The 8,263-nt window shown below is 37.0% G+C and overlaps 1 long non-coding RNA gene across 1 annotated transcript; it reads right to left on the reverse strand.

Moving 5' to 3' along the window:
* Window positions 1-3,439: 3,439 nt before the first annotated feature.
* LOC124444045 lies at window positions 3,440-4,478 on the reverse strand. The gene is made up of 2 exons (XR_006947804.1): window positions 4,069-4,478; window positions 3,440-3,972 (listed from the first exon to the last, which is right to left on the reverse strand). It is a non-coding gene; the product is annotated as an uncharacterized LOC124444045 (long non-coding RNA).
* Between the last annotated feature and the right edge of the window lie 3,785 nt (window positions 4,479-8,263).

An 8,263-nucleotide genomic window follows, 5' to 3' on the forward strand; every position in this document is an offset into this window, starting at 1 on the left:
AAACATTCGACTCAACAGCACTCAACATTTTCTTTGTTCCGCGCACATCAATGCGTGTCTAAACATTGTTTAGTTCGTTTGCACACCTCACTCAACAATGTTGAGCTAACGCATGCGTACTTTTTGGCATATATTATTGTCACTGAACTGTATATGTATGTATAGCTCCAGTTGTTGCTAGGCATCGTGGAATATTTTATGTCATAGGCTCAACATTGCTCAACCATTGAGTTCTATAATACCTGGAGGGGAAAAGGGGCCTGGACCCCGTGGTCAAAAACATGGCGGTAATGGCGGATTTTGGTGGTCAAAACTTCCACTTTAAAATTTTTTTTCAATATTCACTTCCTCCTGATTTCGTATACGAACGATAACAAGTGAGAAAAAACAATTACGATACCGACAGCATATCATGTGAAAATAATGCTTCAGCATTACGTGAAAAACACAGTACACACAAACATCAAAATAAAGAAAATCGACGGTAGAGAAACGCATATTTTGGCTGTATTATTTAAGTTATTTTATGACATTTTAACCATTTAAAAGTGAAAATCAAACGGCATTCTTTAGTAGACCTGTCAATCTCGGTAAACGAATACATTATTTTATACTTCTGTGTGTTTGACTGTTTGTAAACAGTTTGGTGCAACTATTTTTTTTGCTCAAATGGGTAAATCTGTGTTAAAATGCTCCTAAGAAAGCGAGAAAATGTTTGCTTCAGTTCTACGACATAAGTCAACTGAAAATTTACCATGGATAAGTATCATAAGTATATTGGCATTACCTGATAAATCTACTGAAAATTCATAAAGAAAGTATTACATGTTTGTAAATGTAGATCGTCCAAGTTGGTATAGTACAGAGAAGGACTGTTTTTGTTGTTGTTGACTGACGTTTCGACAAACTTAGCGGTAGTCATCTTCAGAGTCAAATGAGGAATAAACGTCAGGTTAGCCGTATTTGTTATCTGGTTCTTACGTCATTGTATTGTGTGTACAGGAAATGTGTGGGTGTCAATTGTGTATTGTCATTGTGAATTAGTGCGAAGTGAAATGTTTTTAGTTGTGATGTGTGATTTAGGTGTGATGTTTTTAGTTGCAATGTTTGGGTGTCAATTGTGTATTGTCATTGTGAATTAGTGCGAAGTGTAATGTTTTTTAGTTGATCGTTTGTTTGTATTGTGAATAAGTCGTTTGTAAGGTGCCGGTAATTGCTGTGATCTGTTCAGGGGGGTTTGTTCTAAGTTGGTATAACAATTGTGAGTTATAACTCTGACTTTATCAAACGCAACATTTACAAACCCAGCAAACCCAACGAAACGAACAACTCAGTGACAACAGCAACGATACCTTACATCAAAGGTACGTCTGAGACTATCTCGCGTATCTTACGACCATACAACATATGTGTCGCACATAAACCAATCACAACGTTACGACAAGTACTTAACGAACATAAAGGACAAAGAACAACCCAACGAACGACAAGGTGCAGTTTACAAAATAAACTGCTCCGACTGCCACGCCTCCTATATCGGCGAAACTGGCAGGAACTTAAACATAAGACTTACTGAACACAAACGAGCTACTAAGAAACAAGACAAAACTAATCACATTGCCGAACATCACCGAATGACAAAGCACAACATTGACTGGGACTCGGCAAAATGCATTACTTACAGTACTGACTATAGACAACGGCTTACATTAGAAAGTTGGTATACCAACTTGGAACAAACGACTTATTCACAATGCAAATAAACGATCAACTACAAACATTACACTTCACACTAATTCACAATGACAATACACAATTGACACCCACAGATTACAACTAAAAACATCACACCTAAATCGCACATCACAATTAAAAACATATCACTTCGCACTAATTCACACACAATGACAATACACAATTGACACCCACACATTTCCTGTACACACAATACAATGACGTAAGAACCAGATAACAAATACGGCTAACCTGACGTTTACTCCTCATTTGACTCTGAAGATGACTACCGCTAAGGTTGTCGAAACGTCAATCAACAACAACAAAAACAGTCCTTCTCAGGACTATACCAACCTGGACGATCTACATTTACAAACATATAAAAATAAGTTGCCCGAAAAAACGCGCTTTTTGTGTTAAATTTAGTACAGTACCGATATATTTTGACTAAATACGTGAATTTCAGAAAAGCATTGTAAAAGCGAGAAGGACAAGAATAAAAAAGGCAATAGTAAAAAAATCGACTTACCAAAACAAAGACTTGTCAAATTTCAAAGACGACTCTTTAAATTTTCCCGCCCCCAAGACCAAGAGTAATTTAAAGTGCGTGGTCTCCACGCGTGTATATCTCGAGAATGCAGAAACATATGCCAGCATAAAAAATAAAATTCAAATTAATTTTTGGCAAAATAGCCTTTTAAATATTAGAGAATATTGATTAGCTTACTTGGTAACAATAAATACTTTAAAGATGCATTATCGCAGTTACTTTTGCATTCTATATGCTAAGACGCTCATATTTCGTGCACGAAAGACATATGGAATTATTATGTCTTGTAACAGGCATATGAGACTTAGAAAGCCCAAACGTGCCCAGTAACACCCATATAACAACTAAGTGCGTAAAATCATGGGACCTAGAAAGCACAAACGAGCCCAGTAACACCCATATAACACGTAACTGCGTAAAATCATGGGACCTAGAAAGCACAAATGTGCTCAGTAACACCCATATAACACGTACGTGCGTAAAATTGTGGGACCTAGAAAGCACAAACGTGCCCAGTAACACCCATATAACACGTACGTGCGTAAAGCTATGGGACCTAGAAAGCACAAATGTGCCCAGTAACACTCATGTAACATGCACGTGAACATAACTAATACGGTCACACGAGTAATTGTTTTAAATTCTACTGATGTTTGAACAATACTAGTTTGCTCAGTTTTTATCGTTCTCTGTCTTACACAGATGATGCATTCATATCTTCACGAAAGCTTCACAACAACATTTAATCAACTTTAAGATATGATCTTCTGTAACAACAAAATCAAGTACATGCTGGTTCAATGAACTAAAAACTTTTCTCTCCACGCATTCAGTCAAAACAGTGTTGGAGATTGCACCTGTGATATGCGAACATGTGGCAAACTTCCGCTGCAAGAATTAATCATTCGCATAACGCATTTCTCGGTCTTGTGACACACTTTTAGAAGATCATTAGTTGGTATTTTTAGGCCACCATGACTCTTCTAAGACACAAAGAGGTTTGGAGCCCTGTTTTTCGATGTATGCAAAGCAGCAATACAATCTTGGCAAGTGATCTTTCTTACAACCATTTTAAAAACATAGCCAGCAATGTAAGATATAGCTGCTTCCTTATACTCAGACAGAGCAATGAAGTTGGGCACGTCACAATAGTCATGCTGTTTTCTTCCCTTTCCATTTGATAAGCCTGGAAGCCTTTGCTTTCACGAACTCAAAAAGTATTTTCAACATTTCACAAAGTCCTTTATTATTTCCACTAGCTTCCAACATAAGCAATTATATCCCGTTATAATCAACATAGTAAAAAATGAAATTTTATACCTGTATAATGGGCTGAATCATTAACCACATTTTCTAAAAACATGCATTTCTGTATACTGCTGGTGTTAACAAATGACTCAGTCGCATAAGTTTTAAGATGTTCATTAGTTAGGTTGGTTTGAACAGCAGCATCTTTTTTCTTTACAACAAGAAGAAGTTCGTCTTGGTCCTCTTGGATATCACGGGATGTTGTACTATTTTCACATAAGGATAGGAGGGCGTCAGCTGCGTCTCTTTTAGCGTGTTCCCTTTCGCTCAAGCGAAGAAGAGCCTCTGCTGCATCTTTTTTGGAGATTGACGCTCATTTTGGTGGCGGATTATATACCCTCGTCATTGTTTTTTTTTCGTTTTCCCGTTAGTTTTCTTCTCTATATGAATTTAAAATGAATGTATAAGCTTATAAAACGTTTAGCAAGCTTTCGTATAATTCACACATTTATGACAAAAAAGCAGGCAACACTTACATTCTCAATACTTTGTATCGCTGAAATAGGGTCTGGGTTATCTACAGTAGGACCATTTTCTCCCACACAATGAAGACTGCAGATATAACTGTCTTTCGTACACACAAATCTGTCACCTCGATGACACGCACGAATCCAGCGCTCTCGCTTGTCGCTATGGTATTTCTCCCCAGGAAAATGTAAAAAAAATACTTTGCTTCTACTTGCGCCTCGTTTTAAACGATCAGGATACCGCGAATCGCTTTTGCAGGTTCCCTAAGCGCACCTCTTCGTCGTAACCATTGTTATAAAATTACTCCGCCATGTTTGTCCGAGTTTTTCTCTTTAGCAAACACGTGTTTCCACATATATGAAAACCGCCAAAGTGGTGTATTGGTTGTCGTAACTTCATATCATATCGTCTTGCCGTTGTCACATCGGAAATATCTGCCGATATTTCATTTGTCTCGCAACGATCATTTACTTTTGTCAAGATTTCAGTGCTATCTTGAGCAATACAGTTTCCATGTCCTCCTTTGATGTTATTTCTCATCAATAGTTGCTTGTATGCAGCTTTAAACTGACGTGGTGTTGGATTGTTATTCCATCCACCCGCCGCTCGTACAGCTAAAAAGAAAAGCTCTAAGTGATCTTGACTCATTTTGTACATCAACTAATACCTGAGAACTGGTTTCTCCGAAACAACTAGTTCATAGACACGATTCTCTCGAGGCCTACACCACAGAAACACGGATATTTTTCAATCGACACCATGATGATCAAATTATTTTCTGTCTAACAGATTTAACTCGTTTATGAAGCACTGCTGTAGCTAAAGTGCAGCAACAACATTTTCACCCCGTTTTTAAAGTGTTGGCTTGCACATAAATGATCATTTACAAACGTAATTTTCTTTGAAGAATAAGAAGTCTCATTCACACTGTGAGTAAAGAATTGAATAGAATCCCATTCACGTGAAAGACTCATGCTTGCTCAAATCGGTAACTCCATTTTAGGTACATTGTTTGATATCCCCAATTGTTTCTTAAAATTTTACGCGTCACCTCCCTCTGTATGATCTTAATCTTATCTAATGGATCTTATCTTAACAACTAATGGATCTTATCTTAACAACATGATTTTCCCCTTCAGTATTGACTCATGATCATGCCGATTCTTATTTCACATTATCATGCATCATCACTATCATTTACTACATCATGTTGGTCGGCAATATGCAAAAGGCTCTTTTCATTTTCTTTTCTTTTCTTTTCATTTTTTTTATTGACTCATTTTTTTTGTTCAACCCACTCCTTTATTCGTATTGTTAGATTTCTTTCCAGAGGGTTCTTATCATTTACTGCACATTTCCCTCAGAAGTATCTCGCACACCACGAAGGATCTTATACACACATCATTATTCAAGGTCATACTATTCAATGGTAATTTTTAATTTACATTTGCGAGATGGCAATGAAGGTCACATCTTCAGGCGCAAGCGAAGCAATTCTAAACCATTTACCACGCTAAAAGCTTTTGTGTATGTGACCATAAAAACTTTGCAAAAAAATACAAACATGCAAAGCGAAGGATGACCTCGCCACAATCATCGTCGTGCACTGGAAACTTTTATACCTTCAGTAAGTACCGTTTATCATTTTTCCGTTCCTTAGGGTCAATGTAGCTATCAACTTTAAAAAACACGCCGGTTTTATTTTCAGAAAAATGTGATCACTGTTATGATTTTTTGGTCAAGGCTTCATGTGGCCATGCTTATCTTACTGATGTGATAACCAGTATGTTTGGCAAGGAAGACATTGTGTTTATTTAATTTTTTTCATTCCTACAATTTTTTTCGTTCCTATAATATTTCGGAATCAGAGACGGATCGTCTTATCAAAGACTTCATCAAGTAAGTTTTTAATTTGCTTGTAGTTATCGTAAAATGTTTTTATTTCTATGTAATATTACATCGTTTACGTATATGAAGTGCTAACATGAATGCAGGAAATTCATACATGTTTTTATATTTCTTTCAGAACAATGTGCGATGGTTTAACTTTTTCTATCAAGTTTCCATTCTTTCCAAGAAATAAAATGTAAAGCTTTCGTAAGTGTAAGCTATGAAACGTAATTGCCTCGTCATCCTCCCGTTTTTACCTTAGAATGAAAAAAAGGAAACGGATCTAATGTTACTTTACCAACAGCAAGCAGCTTCCAGCTTTGTCGTATTTCCAATTTTTCACGCCATCCAGTGGGAAGCCTCGTTCATTTACCACATTTCCCAAATGACACGCGTTCGGTTAACTTCCAAAGTCTGGAAACTAATTGGCACGGGTAAGAGCTCTGTGATAAAAGTGTGACAAAGCTGCACGATATCTACTACCTTGTTCATGTGGTCATGTATGAATTGGATCCCGGGGGCTTGTTGGGCGTTCATAGGTTCAAAGAAAAGAAAACTTAAAGATCATTTCGCGACTAAAGGACCAAACTTTGTACATTCGGTTGATTGTCACGACATGTTGATGGGCTACCAGAATAGTGCGTATCTATTAGCTGTTTACGAGTTTATTGATGCTGCAAGTCGTAAGTTGGTGTGGTTTCGAGTTTGGGTGAGCAACTCTGATCCCATGCTAATTGGTACTTTGACTAATTGTATCAGACAAGGAAGATATCAGTGTTTATTAGGATGGACAAAGGGAATGAAACTGGGATAATGCGTTCTTATGAAGACATCACAATGACATACATCATTGTGACACAGTCCCAATACGGACCTTCTACTTCTAATTAGGTAAGTGGACAATGATGAATTACAGCATGAACTTTTTGGACGTATAACTTATCAGTGTTGTATTGAAATACATATTGAGAGGTGGTGAAAAGAACTCCACGAAAGACTCGAAAAGTATTTTAAGAACCAGCTGAGTTCGTTGAAAGACCATTGCTATTGTGATCCAAACAATAACACAGACAGGTTTGTATGAACTTCATCTTCCTGTATTGTCATGTATGACATATAATACTGGGGCCGGCTGCACAAAGCTTGGAAAGCGAAAATTTTCCTATTTGTAAAAAAGGTGTTTATATTTTTCTCGCAAAGAAAGTGCATAATCTTCATTTCAGTGATTGTTCAATTCGAATCTTATATTTTTGCTTTTTAAAAGGTTTTATAAAAGTTAAAAAATTGCTGTTCAATGGATAACGCTATCCAGGCTTCGTGCAACCGGCCCCTGTCAATGCTGGTAATATTTAGGAAGTCTACTATACAATACAATACATGCAATGTTATTAGGATACATGGGGAGAGGAGGGGAGAGCTAAGGCGGATATGATTGACCGGGGTCTGAATAATTCTTGATGCAATGTGAAAAACGAATTCAATAATTGTTTTAATTGTTTTATTATTCACTGAAGTGTTATTAAAACATATCGATATAAAACATTTTTCAAACCTTCGCTAATTTTTTTTTCAGACGATTTATTCAAGCTCGTTTCGTTCATATATGCTGTAAATGTATTCAAAGCCAGCTTCGCCGCGTTTTTAGTGTTTTCCACATCCTTTTCGTTTAAAAGCTTCTGCTTATCGTTTTTAGAAACTGTGGTAAACATCGTTTTGATTTTTCAAAACAGGCTTTTAATGGCGTCCATATTTGTAGGTATGACGTCATGATTGCAGATGTCGAGATTATCTGCAAGTAGTTGACCAATCACAGCCGAGAATTCTCACATAGTGAATAATAATAGAATTACCTGCTTATACTTTCTCCTAGCTTCAGTCATGTTGCCGTGGTAAATTAATATGGAATTTGGAATACGGAACTTACATGTTTACGTAGGACGTGCAAGATAACTTCTAATCTTGAAGACTGCGTTGAGGAGAATAAACTGTACTGATGAAGACTAGCGTTTATCTGGTTGCCCTTCTCAAGAGTAGAAATCTAATAAGACCGTCACGTAATATTGATGGGACTTGGAATTCTGCTCGACTTCGAAGCCCGTATGTAAGGAAGAGGTGAAATCGCCATATCACTCGTATTACTGGTACTGAATCCAACACTCACAAAAGAGCAAGAGTGATTTTTTAACGGATTTAAGGTTGTGATTCACTCGGCTTGACGCGGTTAGCACTCACATTTAACTTCGGGGGAGAGCGATTTCATCTGTATAGTGTTAACTTGTCAACGACAAAAGAGCTTTGAACACGTTTTTTAAC

The sequence above is a fragment of the Xenia sp. Carnegie-2017 genome, unplaced genomic scaffold, assembly GCF_021976095.1.
Source record: "Xenia sp. Carnegie-2017 unplaced genomic scaffold, XeniaSp_v1 HiC_scaffold_21, whole genome shotgun sequence".
In the NCBI taxonomy this organism is placed as follows: Eukaryota; Metazoa; Cnidaria; class Anthozoa; order Malacalcyonacea; family Xeniidae; genus Xenia; species Xenia sp. Carnegie-2017.